This window comes from Anolis carolinensis, chromosome 4, assembly GCF_035594765.1.
Source record: "Anolis carolinensis isolate JA03-04 chromosome 4, rAnoCar3.1.pri, whole genome shotgun sequence".
In the NCBI taxonomy this organism is placed as follows: domain Eukaryota; kingdom Metazoa; phylum Chordata; class Lepidosauria; order Squamata; family Dactyloidae; genus Anolis; species Anolis carolinensis.
Genome location: NC_085844.1, coordinates 127313776 through 127339171, shown reverse-complemented (window position 1 = coordinate 127339171; position 25396 = coordinate 127313776). Strand labels below are relative to the sequence as shown.

At 40.7% G+C, this 25396-nt stretch overlaps 1 protein-coding gene across 3 annotated transcripts in view; it reads left to right on the top strand.

Annotated features, from left to right (window-relative positions):
- tnr (tenascin R) overlaps positions 1 to 25396 on the top strand; it is a 676393-nt gene that overhangs the window by 41964 nt on the left and 609033 nt on the right. Inside the window, exon 1 of one of the 3 annotated variants that reach the window (XM_062979422.1) lies at positions 130 to 17084. The exons of the other annotated variants lie outside the window; for them this stretch is intronic. The gene's annotated coding sequence lies outside the window, so the exon portion shown is untranslated. Of the gene's footprint in view, positions 1 to 129; positions 17085 to 25396 lie in introns of those variants that run through there. 3 annotated transcript variants of the gene reach the window in all.

The following is a 25396-nucleotide window of genomic DNA, read 5'->3' as shown; positions in this document are numbered from 1 at the left end:
GAGTGCGCATGCTGCCCGAAAGGTGGGCCCACGCCTTCCAGGTGGCGTGCGCGCCTCGCCCACAGCCGCTGGCGCCACTGCTGCTGGTAGTTGGGGGGGGGGCGCAATTTCGGGGGGGGGGGGTTGCATGGCTACTAGGGTTCACCTACTAGGCAAAATTACCTAGGTCCGCCTCTGCCTATAATATAGCTTTTGCCTTCTGTGAGGCTTAATGGGATTTTTGATGAAAAGAGTCTAGAATTTCAGTGGCTACTATTAAATAGTAAAAAGCTGGTAATCTGAAAACCCAAAGGCTTGTGCACCTTTTAAGCTATTATAGTGTTATTTTATAAGCTACTCTTTATTGCTATATTATTTGATATTAAAACATTGAGGAGGTCTAGACCACCAACATCTAAAGAGCTTGGTGTTTTCTGCCATTGCTCCAGGGCAGGACAACTGGCCTTTTTGCCAGGGAAAGACATCCCTGCTGCTCTCCCATCTGCCCACATTTGCTGCTGACCTTCTTCAGGGAGTTTTTCACTAGTGGATGCATTTGTTGAAGGACTTTATTGGATGAGATGATTACTTCTTCCCCCCAAATTGTTCCTTTCTCCACCCAAAACAAAAGCAGATGGAAGAATGGGGTAATGAATGTTGTGTTTTTTTGGGCAGAAGAGGGAAATTAAACAAACATCTAAAACTTGACTAGCCTGGCAAAATGAAGTTGCCACCTGAAGATATCCAATTATGCATGCCATAGAAAGCAAATATTTTTTTTATTTGTGATTATCGCATTTTTATTTTCAGAGCTGTAATTGCTGCTTGTGGCTTTTCTGCATGATCTTCCCAAATAACAATGTACTATGCTGACTGTGAGTGGAGAGGGACCCTTTGTTCATCTTCAGGCAGAAGACTATCTTATGGCTTGTCTACACAGACTAAAAAAATCGTAGTCACCTCATAGGTGCTGAGATAGTGACAAATGATGTCCATGACAGTTCTTTGGGCTTTAACCCAGTTCAAAAATCCTTGCTTTTTATCCTGTTGTGTTACAAAAAAACCCAGATTTTTTGACACTTGCCAACCGAAGGGCATTGCAGAGTTGGGAGTGAGATTCGTGATGAACAGAACAAGTTGGTGGGAGATTATCATTCCTGCTTTGTTGTTTATTCATTCAGTCGTTTCCGACTCTTCATGACCTCATGGACCAGCTCAGGCCAGAGCTTTCTCTTGGGTGTCGCCACCCCCAGCTCCTTCAAGGTCAAGCCAGTCATTTCAAGGATAACATCCATCCATCTTGCCCTCGGTCGGCCCCTCTTCCTTTTTTCTTCCATTTTCCCCAGCATCGTTCTCTTCTCCAAACTTTCCTGTTTTCTTGTTATGTGGCCAAAGTACTTCATCTTTGCCTCTAATATCCTTCCCTCCAGTGAGCAGCGGGGCTTTATTTCCTGGAGTATGAACTGGTTGGATCTTCTTGTGGCCCAAGGCAATCTCAGAATTTTCCTCCAACACCACAGTTCAAATGCATCTTCCTTCGCTCAGCCTTCTATATGGTCCAGTTCTCTCATCCATAGGTTATTATGGGGAATACCATTGCTTCATTCCTGCTAGGAAGTGTTTTTTTTCCCTGGGTTGATTTTTTTAAGATTATAACTTAATTGCTTTTTTCCTTTAAGTAAGAAGAAACAAGACTATTCTTGAGAAATACTGGATGAAATATTCCCAATATCATTCCTTGGAGGAATGAATGTGGGAGGGGCTGGGACAGGACTCACTCCAACCTCCAAAATTGCTTGCCATGGAATTTATCTTCCCATCTTTATTAACTGAAATCTACCCTATAAGTGCCTTAAGTAGGTTGTGGAGTAAGATGAAGAACCTTCATCATCCCCACTTCCATCTTCTTTATTATCACTACTGTTGCAAACATTAATGTTCCCAGAATTCTTTGAGGAAAGCCATCACCAATTAGTTGAGATCTACAACTAATTACACCCATTAAAAGTGTTGTAGAAATGAACCATGATGTTAATATTCACTTAAAACCTTGCCCTGGGAAGGCTCCAAGGTGTGCTTTGTGTAGTTTTGCTCATATCCTTTAAGACTAGCAAAATGCTTCAAAAAGTAGAGAAGAAACAGTCATGGAAAATGTAATCATTTTTCAACATAGTCATAATCAAGGCTGAGTAGTGCTGTGCTAAATATTCATCAACTTTTTTTTTCACCAAGAGATACTATTTTGGGAAAGGAGAGCATCCAACAAACAAGGGCATTCTACTTATTTTTGAAAATGGTTTTTCGTTCTAACATCTTTGACTCGTCATCCAACACAACATTTCCCCTAATGGCTTCTTCACCCTGCTACAGGAGATCACATGTCCTCTTAATTCAAGATCTGTCTCTCCAAAAATTACACATGATTTACAGAACTAATAAAGCAAGATGTAAGAGACATCAATATGCATGGTTATAGTCTGGAATGTTCATCTGGTGGTGTATTATGTCATTGCATTGATAAGCAGCAAATATCAGTTATTGAGGACTGCTCGAACTAAAAGCAAGTGGTGGCTCCTATATCAGTAGGGCAAGGGGTTTGTGCTTTGGATTTTAGTCTGAATTTTGAAGAACAGCTTTGATGCCAAACCTCGAGAATAGAGTTCAGCACCTTGGATGTCTCTTTTAAAGTTCAGACCAAACTCATCACCCCACTGACATGGGAGCTACCGGCCTGTAATGCAGTGGTTTCCAGTCAGTGGTCCGTGGACCACCAGTGATCAGCAAAAACTGAAATATGGTCCATGAAACAATTTAAATTTTAAACCTTTATTCATTTGAATAAATCCATTGATACATTGGTGGTGCCAGTGAATAGGACATTGGGCGAGCACAGGAGGCCGGGAGGAGGGCAAGCAATCAATGTCATGTGTCATGTACTCATGCCACCCAGTGTCAGTCAGTCACATGCATTCTTTTGTCTTGCTTGGCCATGTCAGTGATTCTGCTTTGCTGTTTAGTGATTTAATGGCTCCAGTAGTCCTCAATATTCATATTAATTGTTGGAGAGGTTGCAGAAGAAATCCAGGAAGAGCTCATTGAATTTCAAAATGATAGAAACTGCAAGGACGTGTTTGCATCTGATTCTCTTGAGGAATTTTGTTGTAAAAAAGCAAAATTTTATACTAAAATTTGAGGAATCACCTTGCGCTATCTTATTCTCTTCTCCACTATTTATGCCAACAAGGGTTTTCTGCTTGCTGGTAATTAAAAACAAGTCCAGGAATTGATTGAAAGTAAGTGAAGATATATGGGTGTAGCTTTGAGCAATAATATTAGCTCCAGGATTACCCAACTTGTAAAGAAGATGCAAGCTCAAAAGTCACATTGATACAAACTGAATTTAATTTTCTATTAAAAATGTTATTTTTATATTATAATAGTGCTCTTAATTCATGTAACTATTAATTTTAACAAATATGTTAAAAGTTTGATGATGATGATGATGATGATGATGATGATGATGATGATAATAATAAAAAACTTTATTTCTATTCTGCCCTATCTCCCTGAAGGGACTCAGGGCAGATTCCAACAAATAACGGCATACATAAAATTAAAGTTTATTTTTAGATTAACACAGTTTATTATTCTTGAACCTTGTGATCCCTGCTAACAAAAAAAAAAAAATCAAAGCTGTCCCTGGTCAAAAAAGGTTGGGAACCACTGTTGTAATGTTTTATGCTGGCATTTTACATCCTTACATTGTAATGACAGTGCTGGCCAAAGACAATGAAAGATTGGCGAATGAAAATAGGTGAGCATTTTAAATGTCCTGCTAAACCAATCCTGAAAACAAAGGTTATCTTGGGGCAGTGATGGAAAGGAATTTGGCAGTATTTTCCTGCTCCGCAGCCAGCACTTCCAGCTCTGCTCCAAGTGCAGTCAACCTGGAAAAATTCATAGAATCCTCTTCTTCCAATTGACTGACATAGTTTCTGCTAGTGGGATTTTTTGTGTGTGGCTTTCTTGGACAGTTCATCTTCAAAAGCTCCAAGATGACAAAGGTTGGCGTTAAAAGACTGAAGAAGCTGTGTTTAATGAGAACAAGGAGAGGAAAAGCCCCCTAAATGCTTGTTCTGCGCAGCTTGACTGCAGAGCTGTCACAAGCTTTATTTAAGGAAATTGTCTCTTCTGTTTATTCAACTCATTTTCATCTGAAAAGAATCTGCATCTCTGAGCTGCTTCCCCTAAAGCCAGGAAATCCACTCTGCCAGATCTTCCTTCTATTGATTTGCGTGTCAGCAGTTCAAATGGGGTATTTATACTGTGGCTGAACACCTAATAAAAATTTAAATGATAGCTTTGCGAAAAAAAGGGGGTGGATAAGAGATAGAGGCGATGGCTGAGCATTGGCAGGGGGGACTGGTAAAACAGTGATAGTCTACAAAAGACGTGAACACACACATACAGAAAAAATAATATTTTGTAAAGTTTAGAAGAAAAATGGGCCCAACATAGACAATGACATACCCCGGGCAATTTCTCCTCCTCTCCTTTATAACCTGTATCTTGACATCATTGTGCTATATCTTTCCATGTTTCTGCTCTACTTTATTGTCTGACTGTCATTGGTAGAGATATATGGTCATTCTAAAGTCATTAGAATACAACTTAAAGTGTACAATAGACATTATGGCAGGAAAGGAGGTTACACAACATGAAAACTGCCATATTTGGACAGCAGTCTTAAGTTCTCACTCTGCCAGGAAATAGTATCCAGCTCTCTTCATGGCAAATATAGAAAATGACCTCCTAACAAGTGAAACCTTTGAGATATCCAGCTTTAGTATCATGTACAGTAGAGTCTCGCTTATCCAACATAAACGGGCCGGCAGAATGTTGGATAAGCGAATATGTTGGATAATAAGGAGAGATTAAGGAGAAGCCTATTAAACATCAAATTAGGTTATGATTTTACAAATTAAGCACCAAAACATCATGTTATACAACAAATTTGACAGAAAAAGTAGTACAATATGCAGTCGTGCTATTTAGTAATTACTGTATTTACACATTTAGCACTAAAATATCATAATATATTGAAAACATTGACTACAAAAATGCGTTGGATAATCCAGAATGTTGGATAAGCGAGTGTTGGATAAGTGAGACTCTACTGTACTTTGTTTGGCATTTACTCCCCCGAGTTTTAAACAAAGATATTTTCCAAACTGGAGATATTGTGGATTGAACCTGGAACTTTTAACATGTAAAACATGCACTTTATGCTCCTAGGCTATTTTCCATCTCCAAAGGTGGAACAGACACTATATACTACTACTTATCATTTTGTTTAACACATCTTGGCATTTGTAGTTTTGCTGTAGTTGTATTGACCATGGATTTGAGGGTGGAAGTAGAAATGTGTTACTCATAGTATAGAGTTAGAAAGGGCTTCATCATACTGCATTGAGTCCAAGCTCCAGAGCTCAATACAGGAACACCAGCTAGCATCCCAGCAGGTAACTTTTCTCACTCTTTTTGAAGGCAAGCTGAGAAAAAATTCTCTCCACCTCTTTAAGTAATTAGTTCCATTGCCAAACCGCTCTTATTGTGAAGAGATTCTTTCTAAGGTTCGGTGAAAATCTAGCCTTCTGCAACTTCAAACCATTAGCAGACAACAAGCCGACCGCCTCCTCTTTGTGACAGCACTTCAAATATTTAAAGGGTGCAATAATGACTTACCTTAACCAGGCTGAAAAGCCTCAATTACCTCAATGTTTTGTTCTACATATACCTTACCATCCTTGTTGCCCTTCTCTGAGATCACTGCAATTTATCTATATCCTTCTTAAAATGAAGCACCAAGAACTGAAAGAACAGTATGGTTTAGATAAGGTTTTACCAGCACAGAATATAGTGGAACTTTTATCTCCCTCAAATCAGAAACTATGCTTCAAAATGCAGTCTAAAATAGTATTTGCCTTCCTTTGTTGCAAGATCACACTGCTGAGTCCTGTTCCATTTTGGATTAACTAGAATCCTAAAGTCTTTCCTCCACATAGTACTGTTAATCTGAGTACCACTACCCCAATCCTATACATGTGCATTTAGTTTTTGTGGCCTAAATGTAGGCTACAAAACTACTTCTTCCCATTTTGATTATCACTACCCTGTTTCCCCTAAAATAAGACATCCTCAGAAAATAAGACCTAGTAGAGGTTTTGATGAATTGCTAAATATAAGGCCTCCCCTGAAAGTAAGACCTAGCAAAGTTTTTGTTTGGAAGCATGCCCAACGAACAGAACACCAGAGATTGCAGGATCGGTAAATGTATGTACCATAGATAGTTGTACATGGAAATAGTAGTAGTAACAAGAAATTCTTGATAGGATTTCACAGTTTGTCTGGTTATGCTGGTTTGTGATGACAACTACTGTACAGTATATAATAAATGTTCATTTTTTGTTCAACAATAAATGTGAATTTTTCTTCATGGAAAAATAAGACATCCCCTGAAAATAAGACCTAGAGCATCTTTGGGAGCAAAAATTAATATAAGACACTGTCTTATTTTAAGGGAAACACGGTATGTAACAAAATTTAAAATAAAATTCTGTTCCTGGTATGAAAATGTTATTTTCCGTTTAATTGTGCTTTGTACTTTGAAAGTAGTTGTTATACTGCAGAAACTTCATTTTTGTGGCTGCTACAAACTATGTTGAATTGGTTGAGACTCAATGAGATATTCATTAAAAAAACTAAAGCAAAATGTGCTGCGGGATGTCCCACAAAAAACAAGGTTTTTGCAGTTTAAAATACTTTTTCCATGTTTTTATGACAGAACCAATGATGACATTATTTTTATAATACAGGTACAAAAAACTTGCGACATCATGTTATGGGTCAGTTACAGCTTGGTTTCCAGTAGACTTGTGCTTTCAGGGTAAACCTTGCCCCATTTCATGTCTCGGCTTTTGTTGGGAGCCTCCCGAAATCAGGAAGGTAGATATTTTTGGTTTGGGGCTCCGAAAATCAGACTTATGGGTAGGACTTCCTGCCCACTGACTTGCCTTCCTGGGGCACGTTTTAAGGAGGCTTCTGTTCTTACCTGACAAATGCCTTTTCTACTGTATAGTAAGGTGCTCGGCTACAGGCACTGGCAGGCTCATACACTTTCCAGGCCTGCCTGCACACCACACCACACACGCACTCTCCTTGAAAAGAGAGTGCGTGTGTGGTGTGATGTGCAGGTAAGCCTTGAAAGCACTCATGCCTGCCAGTGCCTGCAGCCAAGCACCTTTTACTCTAGTCTAGATTAAGAGGTGCTCAGCTGCAGGCATGCTTTGGGCCTGCCTGCACACCCTGTCACACATACACTTTATTTCCATGGCAAGGAGGCAAGTTCAGCTGCAAACGAAAGCAGGCTTTCATGTCAAGAAGATTTTTGTGCAGGGAGGGGGCTTCCCATTTCCTGCTCCCGAAGAAATGGAATACATGAAAGAAATGGTAGGAACGGTAGGAACAAATTCTGCGCACATGTCTAGTTTCCACTTGAAGTTTATAAATCTTTCCTCAGAATATAGGAGAAGTCTATGAGCCATCCATGGCCATTTCCTTCAGCTAACAGAATGGAAGAAATGCCTGGCTATTCATCAACAGGTTTCAACATAGCCTCAGCTAACTTCCTGCTAACTTCTGGCATTTTACTGCTCCCTCTTCATTTCAGTTGGTTTCTTTTTCAGGATTGTCATATTTGTTGACTGAGGAAAATCCTGCTCAGAGATGAGAAAGGAAGCATTTTCTTTAAAAGGAGATGTTGATAGCATAGCATATTGTTAGAAAGTCCAGTATGCTAAACCATGAATCTTACAGTGCAAGCAGTCACAGCATTGTTCAGAGAGGATCATACTTCGAAAAGTCCATGAAGGCCATCCTGTCTCACCTCCACACATAAAGCACTCCCAACAGATGATCATACACTCTCTGTTTAAAAACCTCCAAAGAAGGAGACCCATCTTATTTTGGGGAAACATATTCCACTGTCAAACAGCTCTAACCATCAGGATGTTCTTTCTAATATTTAGGTGGAATCTTTTTTTCATGCAATTTGAAACTATGGCTCTGTGTCCTAGTCTTTAAAGCAGCAGAAATCAAGCTTGCCCCCTCCTTAATTTGATGTCCTTTCAGATATTTAAACATGGCTTTCAGATTTCTTTTCTCCATGCTAAACATATCTGGTTCCCTCAGTCATTCCTTGTAAGTCTTGGCCTCTAGATACTTGAAAATTTGGTTGCCCTTCTCTGAACACATTTCAACTTGTCAATATTCTTTTTGAAGTGTGGTGTCCAGAACTAGACATAGTATTCCAAGTGAAGTCTGATGAAAGCAGGACACAGTGGGCTTTTTTTTAGCTGCTGAATCACACTGTTAACTCATATTCAGCTTCTGGTCTCCCAAGACTCCTAAATTCCTTCCACATGTACTATTTTCAAGCCAGAACTGTGTGAGTCCCTTGAAAAAAGCAGGCGAGAAGGGCAATAGATGAATGGATCAGTGTTGCTAGTTTCAAGACAACTGTATTTCCATTTCCAATTTCTTCATAGTGCCTTCAACCAAAATGTAGCCTGGTGTAGTCACTGTCTAGCTTGGTGGTTTTGCTCATCCCAGACTCTAAGAGACAGTTCTTCATAAAAGATGATCATGTACACTTGGCTATGATGGGAAAGTGCTGGTGAGGGCTGAATTATGATAGTTTTACATATTTAATATATAACGCATGTTTTGATAACCTTGATTTAATTAGGGAGCTGAGTATGCCTGCCTTGCTTGGCACAAGTCTGCCCATGCGAAGCAGGTGAACATAGCATTGAATGAAACATACAAAATAATCACAGGATGTCTTAAACCTACACCTGTTGATAAACTCTACAAGTTAGCTGGCATTGCCCCCCCCCCCGATGTGCGACAGGACGTTGCTGCTAACTGTGAGAGAAATAAGGTTGATCACTGTGAAAGCCACCCACTGCATGGCTATCAGCCTCCTCCCAGTAGACTCAAATCAAGGAAAAGCTTCATAAGGACCACCACTCCTCTTGACATTCCCCCAGCAACAGCGAGGGCATCCCTCTGGGCAGCTAAGCCAGGAAATCCTAGTTGGATGCCCCCCTCCCCCACGAAGGTCTGCCTCCAGGGGCAAACCAAGAATGGGCAACCTGGAAGCCCCTGAACAGACTCAGAAGTGGAGTGGGCAGATCAAAAGACAACCTGGAAAAATGGCCCAGCCTAAAAGAATCCTCCATCTTGTGCAACTGTAGAGCAGAGCAGACAACTCCGCATCTGTACACTTGTCCACAGTGTCCTGCCTCATGTACAGAGGAAGAATTGTTTGAGGCTACAGGCAATGCGATCACTGTTGCGCCTTTTTGGTCAAAAGATACTTAGTTACTTGTGCTCCTTTTATTTTTTATCCGTTTTATACTAATTTATGCAATGCTTTTGATAATAAATAAATAAATTAGGGAGCAAACTTTTATTCCAAAAAAAGGGGGGGGGATACTCTTATTCTGGAAATATATTTGATGATGAATATTCATCAGCACTTCAGGCCTGAGCCTTTGGCAACAGCAAGCTTGAGGTTTATTTTTCTTGTTTCTTCTTTAATGACTTCATCAGATTCATTGCAGAAGTATTCCATTTTAAAATACATTGTTTCATTTTACAAATCCTATCAGACACTTTATTTTCTCCCATTCTGTCCCATATTCTGAACCATCACACGAGCGAGTGCAGTCCCTGATCACTCCACATTCTTTTCAATATACAAAGCCAACATTACTATGGACCTCATTCCATTTGGGGTGGGGTGGGGGGAAGAAAGTGGGGGAATTTTAAACCACTTTTCCATGATCTGTTTTTCTCATGCCTCCAATTCCTACATTATACCAGTGTTATTATAAACCACTTTGCCACAAACCCCTTCTCCCAGGTTTTCCTTTCCTCCATTATACCAATGTTATGTTAAACAGCTAGCAATAGCACAATTTTGAAAGCCTAGATTACTATGAAGGAGAATGCAGTGAAAGCAAAGTGGTGATATCTTACAATACCGCTATTCCATAGGATTACATTAATTAAGGAATTACTCTTCCAGGTTCATACAGAAGGACTTTGTAAAAGAAGTGGAGCATAGGAGACAACCCATAGGAATGCCTATTTCCACGTCACTGAAACAATTCAACATGGGTGAATCTGACAAATCCCATCCCACGTGTTTTTAATCACTTTTTGTAATTGCAGATGCACTGGGAGCTCAAAAGACAGGTTCACCCCATCTCCTTCCTCCCCCTTTTTACTCGTCTACATTTCAGGTACAAAGGGTAATGGATGACAACTAGAAGCCTGTGAAAGGCTCCATGGCACTTTATCTTGGAAATGCCTTGGAAATTTATGGAAACAGGGGAGGACTTGCAACGAATGAGGTCCTAAGACTTCTCAGGCTGCCTTCCTAGGGGGAACTCATGGCAAAGTTCTCTGCAATACCATTTCCAGATCTTGAGTGGTCTTGAAATCTCGACCTGATTTTCTTTCTGGAAAAAATACTATTTATAAATAGACTTCCAACATGATACTTGACAAAGGATATATCCGTATCTATCTATCTGTAAACTTACCATATCTTTTCAGACAGCAGACAGAGAGGTGTAAATGAAGTTTAGTTTCTGTCCCAGGTTATGCCTCTTTCCCCCACAAAAGCACAGGGCTGTAGCCAAGGGGGGAGGAGTTAGGGGTTCAACCCCCCCCTTGAAATTTTTCAGGTTTAAAAAAACCTGGTTTCCTTATGAATTTTAACTGATTAACCAAATCCGCACGAGTGTCCACTGAAATTTATCTGTCTTGAGTGTCCACTGAAGTTTACCAATGGAGCCTGATTTCTAAATTATTTTGTCTTATGGAACTACTCTTCATGATTTGCTTGAAAAAGGTTCACCCCCCCCCCCCCATTTTTTCTGGCTATGGCCCTGCAAAAGTGTAATGTTTTGTTCTTGGTCCATGCACCACAGCTGGCTGAGTTTCCAAGAACACGGAAAGACTGATAAAACAGTATGATGGTGAGAAGAGCAGTTGGAAACAAAATGCATGACATAACAGCTGGATGAAGCATGCTGGCTAGAAACATAAAATTAAAAATAGTACTGCACAAATTAAAAAAGGAAGTTGTATGCTTAGGGCAAGAGCATTGGTGTAAGGGCACCTGGCTTGGAAAACAATTTAGACATTTAGAGATGTGATTTCTTCTCTACAGCATGTTCTCTACACTAAACCCCTGTGAATTGGGTGGATCCATGTTTAGGCATTTTCCCTTTGATTGGTTAAATTGTGTTTTGGCAGAAGAGAACTGACATATCACTACTCTTTATCTCAATCTAGTACTGGGAGAGTCTGACAGCACTGGGTTAAAAAGCTGGAATGTTTCCTTCAATTACAGTAGAGTCTCACTTATCCAAGCTAAACGGGCCAGCAGAAGCTTGGATAAGCAAATATCTTGGATAATAAGGAGGGATTAAGGAAAAGCCTATTAAACATCAAATTAGGTTATGATTTTACAAATTAAGCACCAACACATCATGTTATACAACAAATTTGACAGAAAAAGTAGTTCAATACGCAGTAATGTTATGTTATAATTACTGTATTTACGAATTTAGCACCAAAATATCACGTTATATTGAAAACATTGACTACAAAAATGGCTTGGATAATCCAGAAGCTTGGATAAGCGAGGCTTGTTTTTGACAACTATTCATGTTTGGTAAATCTAGCTTGCATGAAAGATTGTGATGTTTTACATCACACTGAGACAAATGTGGGTCAGCCGGTGAGTATACAATAAACAGAAACCTGAGAGCAATCAATATATTCTGACAAGTGTGGCCATAGGTTTTACACAGAAAGCATTTAGAGTTGGTAGATCATTCAGTAACAATGGAAGCAATGCGGAGAGGAACTATGTAAAATCTGAACAATCTTCAAAGGCTAGATCTAACATCTCAAAGAATGAGTACACTGTGCATGCAATCCTTAATTAGTAGTAGTAGTAGTAGTGTTATTTATATCCCATTTTATCTTTCCAAATGCATTCCTGGCTACTGCCAAAATGTGAGTTGAATCCAGAAATACACCCAAACTGCATACATGCATCATCAAGAGGACTGTAACCCCAACAAAGACTGAATCCCTATTTCTTGATCTGCTTTTTGACCAATCAGGAGCACCTCTGTCTTGTTTGGATTTCAATGTGTTTACCCTCATCCAGTCCATTATTAGTGACAGACATTGGTTTTGGACCAGGGTTTAGCTGGAAAGGAATAAGAGTTTAATGGCATCTATATATTCATGGCTAAGATTGTTCAACTGAGGCTATCATAGTATGAGACAATATGCACATTAAATAGCAATATGCTTTGTAATGTGAGAGGCACTGGGAAAAGAGAAAGACCACACAATAAATAGATTCAACCAATCAAGGAGGCAACGGTCCTGAATTTACAAGACTTGAACAAGGAAGTTGATGATGGCGGTTCTTAGAGATCCCTTATTCATAGGTTTGCCCACTTGGCATAAGTTGAAGATGATTAAATTGTAGGGGCAAACAATTCTTAGGTTACAATTAGGTTAATTTACTTTCATTCTGTTATAAAGTTGGCCTGGGTACCTTGAGCCAGTTGGTATTTTTGACTTAGCCAACCTCACAGACTTTGTGCTGTAGAAATAGGGTGATTCAGAATGTCTTGAGGATAAAGTTTCAAATGAAGCCAGGACTTTTTTGTTGTTAGAAAAGCAAATTTAGAAGACATATGAGAGAATTATATAGTATATAATTATACTGCAGCTAGATTGCAGAGATGGAAGACAACAACCATCTGATCACAGAAAGATTGGTTAATGAAATGGTATGACTTGGCTGAAATGGGTGCATTAACTATTTCCACCAGAGAAAAAGCATCAAGTAGTATTAATAAGGAGTGGGAAAAGTTAATTATCTTTTTTGCAAAAACAACAGGGAGAATTGTCAACAGTGGGGTTTGATGTTGAGTAGAATCAATTAAGTTGTAAAAGTTTATATAAGATGCCATAGGATACAGAAATTAAGAGATTGTAACATAGCTGTTGGGAGGAAAGTTGGGAGTTATTCTGGGGTTTTTTTTTGTCCCCTTTCATTTTTGTAATTTGTATTTTTTCCCTTTTATATCATTCAAGTATATGTAGTTTTATTTATAAAATTATATATATTTTTAAAAGAAATAGGGTGAGATATATATATATATATACACACACACACACACACACACACACACACACACACACTGTCTTGTCCCTTCTGAGGCCAGCGGTATGGCAAACCTTATTAACCATGGCTGTGGAATTCAAATTCCGTTTATGTAAGTGTATATATAATTCTTACTGTATCATTTTGGCTGATATAATTCTGTAAAGCTGCTGCCAGAAGTAATACCCCTGGGGCCTAACACTTTTCATCCCAGTCCCATCAGTGTTATGAATGCCTGTTTCTTCACACCATTAGCCAATTGCTATTTGCAGAGGCAGCAAATGCACAGTGTACTGACATCATGGCATGGCCTATGCATCCTGTCTTTATAACTGCGTGCTCATCGCACCCCAATCACTGCATGCTTTACGGTGTTTGTGCATAATTCACTATTTTGAATGAAAATAAATATGTTCTTATGTGCCTTCAAGTCATTTTCTGAGCTATGGTGACCCAAAAGTGAAGCTATCATGAGATTTTCTCGGCAAGGTTTATTCATAGGGTGTTTGCGGTTTGCGTTCCACAGAGGCTGAGATAATGTGAGAAAAGGCCACAATTGGTTTGTTGGCAGTGCTATATTCATTATGCAATAGTTGTAACTCAAACATACTGAGAAGCATGTATTATCTACATAGGCAGCTTTAAAAGGTGGCAAGAGAGTTAGAGTAGCACACACTAGGCTTGTGTATTTCTGGTGTATTGCTATCATTTTCTGCTTGCCAGATACCGGAAGCCCCCCATATCCATTTTCAAGCACCTCTCAACAACGGGTGTGCTGCCGAATGAGCGTTTTTGTTCCGCATCTGAAAAAAATGGATATGTTCAGTCCTTTGGCAGCAATGGAGAACTTACAAGGATCCTCTTTCCCCTGAGAGCCTTTTCTTTCTTCCCTTCAAGGGAGCCTGCGTGTCAGCAATGGGGTTAAGAAAGCACCCTATCTAGCCCATTATGGGAGGGGGGATCCCCACAGGTGCCCCTTCCATATCCTTTATTAAGACCTGGATTTTAAAAAGCATCAGAGTTAAAATATTGCTCTTTCTGGATCCTTTACCTTTTGTTTGTAGAAGAGACCAGATTTAATGCTTCTTAAATTTGTTTCTACTCTAGAGGAGAGGCAGGTGCACACTTTCTCTCAGCAGCATCAACCAGCATACCACAGCTTTCCAAGGCATTTTAAGGAGGCCCAGGGAAGGAAGAGTGATGACCTGTACTTCAGTGGAGCTATCTATCTTCCCTGGACTACCTTAAAAATCCTCTCTGTTTTTTTCTACTGAATGCTTGTAATCTCCTTTCTGCTTGCTGGTTTTGCTTCCTTAAAACTGTTTCTACTTTCTACTCTAGAGGAGAGGTAGGCTTCTCTTTTTGTTTGCTGGGATTACTATTATTAATAATAATCATTATGTTTTAAAAGTATTTTCTGAAGAAGAGGAGGGGAAGGAGAAAAAGAAGCTAAAAGAGTGACTCTCCAAACTCCCAAATGTGTGCTCACCCCACCCACCTTCCCTCACGTCCCAACTCCCAGTCAGTCCCACTGAATAAAAAGAATCAGGAAAATAAAGGAAAATTAAAAAGATTCAACTGTGGTGCCAAATAGGAGAGGAGGAGCCAAAATCGGCTCTTGCTTGTTTTCTTGTTGGGTGGGTTCTGGTACGAGGAGGGCCCTTACTGTTTTGAGCACACATAACAAAACAGATAAGCCGAATGGCCAAAGGGACTGGCTAAAAATGGATTTGTGCACATGTCTAGCACACACACACCTTTATTTCAGATCTTTGTAGAGATTTGCGGAAACATATTTTAACTATATACAGTATGTATAATACTCCAAATCTCCACAAAAGTCAGAAATAAAGAGACCAAGGATGAATAATTACTAGTGATACAAAATTAGACAACAGGGGTGTGGTAAGTAGGCACACTAAAAGCATCTGACTCAGCCTGTTATTACCCCCAGATCCATGTATGCATTTTTCCACCTTTTCTTTCTTTGGGAAGGTGGAATTCTTTTGTCTGTCCCTCCTTTGGGTTGAAAATGCCATCAAATATTTTCCATGCCAAGGCTGTGAGAGAACTAACTGGTGAAAAATGAATGAGGTTGCTGTTTTATATAGTCTCTTCTACTTTTAATCATTTAAACTTTTCTGAATAGCACAAAGGGGGAATATCTTGTGCTATGAAATTATCTCCATGAAGCCTTTCTCTTTCAGGGCTGGCAGTTGGCCATAGCCCACTTTCTGATAGGGAAAGTCTGATCTTTGCCTCCAGACAAACCTATTGTTCTGTAAGCTCACTAGGCTTAGCATGCTTACAGAGACTGTGAGATCTCATGGCCTGAGCCTCCAATTTGCACAAGTCATCTCCAGGCAGGCGAAAAGTAGCCTCTGCTTTGTATAAGGATGATTGGTGAACTTCCCTGTGCTGATTTGCCAGCCTACATGGTGATTGGTGGGATAGCAGGACAATCTGCATCCCACCGATTTGCCACAGAGGCTGGCAAATGTCCAGCTGGCAGCAACACTTCCCCATCTCACGTGGGTATGTGTTGCTGTGCAACTTTTCCCCATGGTAGCCCTGTTGTTTCAAATGAAACCCAGAGAGGTTCCCATGTTGGTGGTGCAGCATCCTACCATGCTGCCACCCCAGTTGAGCAATGGAGCCCTGCTGGAAGTGAGACTACGTCATGTGATGGGCAGCGTGGGGCTCGATTGCTTAACTGGGGTGGCAGCATCCTAAGAAGCTAAAAATGGTCATGTGATGAGGTTGAAAAACTCTTGTTCATCTGAAATCATAGAATCGTAGACCTGAAAGAGGCCACAAGGGTATCCAGCCCAACTCCCTGCCATGAAGGAATATATTATTTATTTATTTATTTATTTCCATCCTTTCTGTCCCGCCCTTCTCACCCGAAGGGACTCAGGGCGGCTTACAAAACTGGCCGAATTCGATGCCAATATACAACAATACAAAAGAATAAAAGATAAGCAATTAAAAACAGATTTAAAATAATACAAAATACTTGAGCCATTCATCCACAAAACCTTGTACATAAACCTTAGTCCAGACTGAGTCGAAGCCAACGAAACTTATTCTTTGAACGCTTGCTCGCATAGCCAGGTCTTCACTTTCTTTCAATATACAATCAACTTATAGAGCAGCAGCTTATTATGTTTTCCAAAACTTAATGGAATTGTTACTGCAACTTGCAAAGACTCTCTGGGTTTATGGGATTGGGCTCCCAGTGATTGTAGCACCAGGGCTTATTTGCCACATTGCTCTGCATCCATAGCCTGACTAGAAGCAAGCTTGATTGCTTGTTCCTTCTTCCCTCTCCTTATTTAGGCGAGAGTGCCTTATTTGAGATTTCTGTCTTAATTTCAAAAATGAAAATTGAATGATTTAATTATTTTAGTCACCCTCCTCTGGACACTTTCAATCTTGTCAACATCTTCCTTCATTTGCGGTGCCCAGAACTGAACACATATTCCAGGTGTGGTCTGACCAAGGCAGAATAGAGGGGGTAGCACGACTTCCCTGGATCTAGACACTATACTCCTATTTATGCAGGTCAAAATCCCATTGGCTTTTTTTGCTGCCACATCACAATTGTGGCCTCATGTTTTAGGCTTCCTTAGTAACACTTGAGTTTAACATTTGTTTTGCCTGAGATACTCCCACTTATGAGGCAAAGTATGCCCAACAATGAATGTCTTGGAGAAGGGAGGGTAAACAGATACAGTAATGCCATTCCATGGTGAAGTGAAGCCATTCTACACTGGTGAGTAAATCAGGAGTCAAAGTAATACTTCTAGATGTCCCAAATATAGTTATATATCAACTGAAGACTGGAGAAAATACCTACAGTTTTATACTCCTCTGCACTCTATTATGGTCACAAAGTGTATGAGGATTCAGAATCCTGATTCACTCCCTACATCCTTGAAAAGGAACAGAAAACTAGCCAAAATGCTTTTAAGAAATTGAATAAATCTCCACTTTGTCATCACATATCCCTTAAATCATTTCACTTTCCAACATCCCTCCCCTTAACACCACTCTGAAAAGCACTTATACTCAGGAAAATATCATTTGGAGTTTGTAGGTATAGCTGTTATTGAGATCTGATGAGCCACAAAACATTTGAGGAAAATTGTTTGACAGTGAGCTTTGAAAAAGGTACATTTGTAAACTGGAGAAGTGCTATGCGAAAAAGACACCTTTCATCAGTTTCTTGATACTGCACGGTGAATGATATCTCTACAGGAAAGAAAAGGGAGATGGGAAGTCTGAGTGAATTGATGGTATAGAAAATTGGAATTGGTATTACAGAATGTGTGTATTTTTATGGTTAGGTCCAGAAACTGTATCAACAGATATTTCCATTTTGTGAGGAGTGGGGTGGGTGTGTGGGTGGGAGATAATGTTGGAAAACAGATCAACCTTGACTTGATCCATATATATTGTTTTGCATTTAGAGCATTTTAGAATATAATATGCACACTGTCCAGGGGATCTCAGCCAAAGTGCTCAGCTTCTTTCTAACTGCTGCTATTTCAATCTATTTGGCACATGTAAAGCATACTTTTGGCAAGTGTTTGAATACTCCCTCCTCCTTATGATGTAATTTAGTACATTGGGGGGATTTAAAATGTCTGATTCATCACTGTATCTCTGGGTCAGAATGGAAGGAGTTTTCCCTAGACCTGGGCACGATCAAACCTCAATATTCTTTTGCTTTCCTTCAGCTGAACACCATTATTTTGAGTCATCTATGTCTATTTGCTTTGTTTGCAGAGTATCTGCCAAAATATATTCTGGGTTGTGTCTTGGTTCTTTTCGTTAGATGAAAGAGGCTGCATAAGTGAATGGTTGTAGAATACTAAACTGCGTTCCATGATCTGCAAAAGTTATGGCTTACATAAATATATATTTTCCTTCATGTGTTTGCCTACATGAACTAAGACATGGCCCTAGAAGGCTAACATAGTTAATGGCAGAGTCATATTTAGTAGGTTTGGGCTTGAATCCTGTTTCATCTGTTTCATTCGTGGTTTTGTCCAGTCTCATCCAATTGGATTGCACAGAACAGTACAACCCCACGGGAACAAAAGAAACAGTGAAACAAATTTTAAAAAATGGTAGCCATTTGGTTGGCTGATTTTCGTCACTTGGCTGTAGGCCCTGGCTCACTTTCAAAGACTTGCTGAAACCACCTGGTTTTCAGATAACTGCAGAAGGTGGATAGTCACAGGGCTTGCCTTATCTCTTTGGGGAGAGCATTCCAAAGACGGGGCCAACCATTGAGAAGGCCCTCTCCCTCGTTCCCACCAACCACACTTGAGACGGTGGTGGGAGCGAGTGGAGGACCTCCCCGGAAGATCTAAGAGTCCGCACTGGTACATAGGGGGAGATGCGATCGCGGAGATAGATGGGGCCCAAACTGTTTAGGGCTTTACAGGGCATAACCTGCACCTTGAATTGGACCCGGCAACTTATCAGCAACCAGTGGAGCTGTTTTAATAGGGGTTTTGTACGTACCCTATAATTAGCTTTTTGTCTTATCCAACTATGAAATTCCTCACTTTTAGTGTAAAGCATTTTGTGGCATGGATCCCATACTTGAACCTTCTGTGTGGACTAGTTATTTATATTTGCTGCTGAAACTGAAAGGTGAACTATGCGTGGGACATGTACTAGGTCCTGTAATGAAAGATCAAGAACCACATTATTTTATGAAATAATAGACTTAATTCAGAAGTCCAGGGCTTAGAACAAATATGCAAAAGCTTGGTTTCAGCATCGATACTTTCCATTAAAACATGACAGATTTGGCAAAACCTTCAGCTTGAGACGCTGGAGAACTCGTGTAATTACAGAACTATTTTATGGGCCCCTGGTGGCACAGTGCATTAAAGCGCTGAGCTGCTGAACTTGTGGACCAAAAGGTGCCAGGTTCAAATCCCGGGAGCGAAATGAGCGCCTGCTGTTAGCCCCAGCTCCTGCCAACCTAGCAGTTCGAAAACATGCAAATGTGAGTAGATCAATAGATACCGCTCCGGCGGGAAGGTAATGGCGTTCCATGCAGTCATGCTGGCCACATGACCTTGGAGGTGTCTACGGACAACGCCGGCCCTTCGGCTTAGAAATGGAGATGAGCACCAACCCCCAGAGTCAGTTACGACTGGGAAAACCTTTACCTTTATGTCCTTTAGTATTAAGAGTAGGGATTGAGCAAGTATTCTTAGTATTCTGAGCAAGTATTCTGAATGAATATGGAGAAGAGGTTCCCGGATAACAGTGGGCAGGAGAACAGATCTGGAAAGACCAATTTCTGTTAGTAGATCAGCAGACCTGGGCTAACAGATAGTGTGTGGCTTGTCACAAATTGTCAGAGGCACCTGCTACAGACATCTGGGGAAATAGATGGTTTAGTTAGCAGATCACTCGGTGCTGGAGAGAACAGGAATCAACAAAGTAGACTGCTTCGTCCAAATACTTATGAAAAAGACTAACAAATAGATACTTTTACCTGTCCAAACTCATTTCCCTTTACAAAGCTCTGCAAAGACTAACATCTTCTGGAGAGGCCCTGCTATCGGTCATGACACTGGCACAGACATGTTTGGCGAGGACGAGAGACAGGGCCTTCTCAGTGACTGCCCCTGGGCTAAGGAACTCCCTCCCTGGCGAGATTAGATCAGCCCCCTCCCTCCTGTCCTTCAGAAAGATGGTAAAGACCTGGCTGTTGGACCAAGCCTTTGGAGTAGTGCAATGAGGCAATAATAGGAAACCTACTCTGATGACCTGAGCCAGTATGGTGTCTGTCCTGAGTTGGCTTAAACAGCTGATTTTAAAGTAGATATAATTTATTTTTATGTTTGTGTATATTTATAATTATTTTATGTCCCAGCATGGAGTGTGTGCCATATATATGTTGTGCTCCATCCCGAGTCCCCTTCAGGGTGAGAAGGGTGGAATATAAATACTTCATGGAATCCATTGGAGACACAGATCTGGGATACAGAGAATATTGATGGCCAGATCCAAAGCTTAGTCCGATCTCAAGCAGCTCTAACAAACACACAGCTCTAACTTTTTTTTCATGTCAGGAGCAACCTGAGTTGCTTCTGGTGTGAGAGAATTGGCCGCCTGCAAGGACGGTGCCCAGGGGACGCCCGGATGTTTTTGATGTTTTTACCATCCTTGTGGGAGGCTTCTCTCATGTCCCCGCATGGAGCTGGAGCTGATAGAGAGAGCTCATCCGCACTCTCCCCGGGTGGGATTCGAACCTGGCAGCCTTCAGGTCAGCAACCCAACCCAACCCAACCTTCAAGTTACAAGACTTTAATCCACTAGGCCACGGGGACTCCTACAGCTCCAACTGAGGCTTTGACTTTAATTCCTAGATTCCACATTCCTAATAAAAGAAGTTAAGTTCTTCTAAAAAGCCACCTTATTATTATGCAAAATAGTACAACACTACTAATGTGTCGCTGCAACAAGGTGTATCTAATCTATCTATCCAAAATATATCTGAAATGATACCCATACATTGTGGAAACAGAGCAAATCTGTGCCACGATTGTTTTTACTTGCCTGCCTTGTGTGCAAAATATTGCCGTCGACCTCTGAAGTTTGCCCCATTGATTTTCCACTTAGGAATGCTCGGTATATGAAAACAAAAAAGAGCCCAATAAATAATTATAGGAGGGCACTTTGGAAGTGCCGAGTTGTTCCATTTGCATTACCCAGGGCATGTGACTGGGTGACATAATTATTCTTCATTTGTCTGGCTGCCTAGAATTTGAAAATTGATTGCTTGGTCGATAACAGTGCATTTGAACATGAAACACTGGCTGCTGGCAGAATCAGGAGTGCTGTGTCCCTGGTTACGGTAGGTCTTTAATTAACACACCAAGATCCATTAAGTTAAGAGCTAGCAGCACTCCCCCCCCCCCTAGTATTTGCCTCTATCTGGAAGCAGGCACCCAAAATAACAAAAGAAGAGGTGATGGCCATTCTTTAATAACAGCAGTTTGCGACTTCATGTCTCATCTCTATAAAATCTGAAGGGGGCTTGACAACTGTTTCTTACATCTGCTCCAAAAGAAGAAGGTATATTAGAGTAAGGGATAAGCTAGACTCAGAAGTGTGAGCCTCACATTTTTATTACCACACACAGCCTGATCTAGTATATATCCAAGTTTAGTAGATATTCAGATTTTTTTCATGTCCTGGGGAAGACTGCATAATCATATCTGTTGATTAATGACTTGAGAGCAGAAGAACAGATTTCTAGACATCTATTTCTCTCTATCCTTGTCTTTGTCCAAAGAGCTCCAGGCTTTCCAAACACTTTATGATCTCAACAAACATCTCGGGTTGGTCACGTCCAGTGAGAATAGGCCAGGCCAGTGAGTTTCAAAACTGAGTAAAAAAATTCACATGGGCCTCCCTGGTCCTAAGCACCAAGATCTATATCAAACTAGCTCACAAGAAGGGAAGATGAGGTGGATTTGTTCTGTGGGCATCTGTATAATTTAGCTGATACCACAGGATAGAATCATAGAATCATAGAATCATAGAGTTGGAAGAGACCTCATGGGCCATCCAGTCCAACCCCCTGCCAAAAAGCAGGAAATTATATTCAAAGCACCCCTGACAGATGGCCATCCAGCCTCTGTTTAAAAGCCTCCAAAGAAGGAGCCTTCACCACACTCCACAGCAGAGAGTTCCACTGTTGAACAGGACTCACAATTAGGAATGATGTTCAGGTGGAATCTCCTTTCCTGTAGTTTAAAGCCATTGATCCATGTTCTAGTCTCTAGGGCAGCAGAAAACAAGCTTGCTCCTTCCTCCTTATGACTTCCCCTCACAAGATGAGGAAAGCTCTTCAAATTGCTTGGGTTTCCAATAGATTGCTCAGTTCTAAAGAAGGAATTGGTTATTGATAGACAGGATGGATGCACATACTAAGACTTAATTTCTAATTTGAATAACAAATAATGGATTTCAGTGAGGCCAACTTCAATATTTAACTTCTAAATTACTAGATATAGAACACAAGAATATTACGATCTGGGCTAACATGCAACGTAATATGGAAAATCACATCCTTGCAAAGTTACCATGTTTCCTTTTTCAGGTAGACGGTATCAAGTGCTGAAATTCAATTAGTTTGCTGAAAAGTGTAGTTCAACAAATTTATGCCATCATTAGAGATAGGCACAGGCTTTGTCCTCACCTTCTCCTTTGTTTTGCCACAGCATCATGCAGGGAGTCTCCATCTGCCATGGTCATGGATCATCTACAGAGTGTTTTTTGTGTTTTAGCAAGGCGATCTCGTAGCAGCTTTAAGACTAAGTGGGAGAATGGAGCATAGTATTTTGCAGATTTAAGTCTACTTTATCAGATGGACCTAGACGATGCTACAAGGTCCCTTTGTATACCGGTCCAGAATAACATGACCTTCTCGTTGAATTTTACAACAACTGAAGACAGAGCAAACTCTTAAATAAGTTTTAGGGAGTTCCTTTTCTCCTGATTTGAGAGAGTTACACAACTGTTCTGTCATTCAGTGGGCAGGTGGAAGGAGTTCTTGAACAGCAACTGGACAGCCAGAGTAGGCGTTTTGTGCAAGGAGATACCTCTTTGTGCAATGGCCATAAAACTATATGTCCTGATATGATATATATATGGGGGGCATGTTGGCATATGTCAATCTTGATTTCTTTAGATACCTCCCACTTTTCATAAAATCATAGAATTGGAAGAGACCACATGGCCCATCTAATCCAAACCTCTGACATGCAAGAAATGCACAAACTATCCCTGACATGTATCTACCTAGCCTCTGTTTAAAAGCCCCCAATCCAAGGCTCCATTGGGTGATTCTACACCAGTTGAGGAGCTTCCGCTATACTCCGAAGCAGTGAATTCCACTGTTGAACAGTTCTTACAGTCAGGAAATTCTTCCTAATGTTCATTTGGATTCTCCCTTCCTGTAATTTGAATCCAGTGCTCCAAGTCCTATTTTCCAGAGCAGCGGAAAACAAGCCTGCTCCCTCATCCTTATGACAACTTTAAAAATATTTAAACATGGCTATCATGTCTCCTCTCAACCTGTTCTGTAGGCTAAACATACCTAGCTCTTTAAGCCACTGCTCATAGGGCATAGTTTCCAGATCTTTGATCATTTTAGTCGCCCTCTTGTGGATACGTTCCAGCTCTTAATATCCCTCTTGAATTGTGGTGCCCAGAATTGGGCACAGTTTTCCAGGTGAGGCCTGACCAAGGCAGAATAGAGAGGCACCATGACTTTCCTCAATCTAGACACATTGTAGTCCTTTTGATGCAGCTCAAAATCCCATTGGATTTTTTGGCTGCTCTATCACATTGTGGGCTCATGTTTTACTTGTTATCCACTAAAACTCCAAGATCTTTTTCATATGTACTGTTGTCGAGCCAGGCGTCCCCCATCCTGTATCTTTGGATTTCATTTTTTCTTCCTACATGTAGTATCTTACATTTGTCTTCGTTGAAATTAATTTTGCTAGTTTTTCTCCCAATTAACATGTTAAGGTCATTTTGAATTCTGATTGTGTCTTCTGGAGTATTAGCTATCCCTCCTCTCATTTGAATTGTTCACAATTCTGCTCCTATTATCCCAGCATTTAGAAATCCCTGGGCCTAGTTTTTCATGCAGCCCAAATTCCATGGAAGATGCAGAGTTAGGAACCCAACCCCAAATGCCATTTTGGCACCAAGCATGGTGAAACAGCAGACACACAGGGTGACTCCAGTGCAGCAACGCTTCTCCCACCACATGGGGGATGGATGGTAAGCATCTTAAGACACTTAAATTGGTAAGTGTGATGAGATCCTTAGTGTAGTGCAGGGAAGGAGGAAGGGGTTGGCAGTAACTGAGAGGGAGGGAGAGAGGATAGTGCTGTCGCACCTCAGGTTAGCTTCACCTTGCTAGAGATACCAGGCTGCACACAGAATGTAGTCTTTTGTAGTTTATTAGAAAATAAGGAAGAGATAGATCATAAAGATAAAAGTTTGGTTCCAGAAGATAGTTACAAAAACAAGGCTGTAAGAAACAAATCCATGGAAACATTAGGCATGAAACAAGGTCCTTAAAACAAAGCCAAAGTCCCAGAAACGAGGATACAGCCAGACTACAAAATAACACAGGAAAGCAAACTTGGTTCTTGATTCAAGTGAGAAAATTGCTTTGATGAATTTTTCCCTCTCAACAGACTGTTTTAATAGCATAACATAAAGGCGTTTCTTTGCCCTTTGAACTCCCTCTTATTTGCTATTTAGAGACTTCTGCGCAACCCCTGAAATTCCAGACGACTAGCCCAATCTAGAGATGTGGTCTCATCGCTTTCGCTTTCAAGGCCACAGGGTTCGTTAGTGTTCTCAGACAGATGCTGGGAGCTGCTCTCCCTTTCTGCTTCTTGCACCTGAAAACCATCATCATTAACAGCAGCATTTCTTCCCGTGGGAAAGCCTCCCTGCTCCTCATCTCCCATAGCAGGAACACTCTGCACCTGAATCCCATAATTCCCATCAGAGTGATCTTGAAACTCATCCTGAACCTGAATCCCATCATCTTGAAACTGCATCCCAGAATCCTCAAACTGTATCCCAGAATCCTCATCAAAGTCACACAAAGGCTGAGTCACAACAAGTGCTATAAATTCTGAGATGTTGAAAGTTTCACTCACATCTGACTCTGTTTTTACCCATTTGCAGCCATACGGCCCACAGCATAACACAGCAAGGCATTTGTGCTTCTCCAGGAAAAAAAGGTCCTCAATTTCATAGATCACCAAGAGGTACTGTGCCTAAGAAAGGAAAATTAGCTTATCTATGACGGCCACAATTAGGGGTTGTGCTTTTAACCCAAGCCAGTTTTGAGGTGATTTTGAGTTAGGGAATGACTCAGGAATGGCCCTCAGACCATCCTTGTGTCTTCTTCTTTCTCCCTTAAACAAATGCCAGCTGAAATGCTTAATTTCCTGTCTATTTTGGTAACTTCCTAGAATAGAAACATGAAGCCATATTCTGGAACCCTCAAAT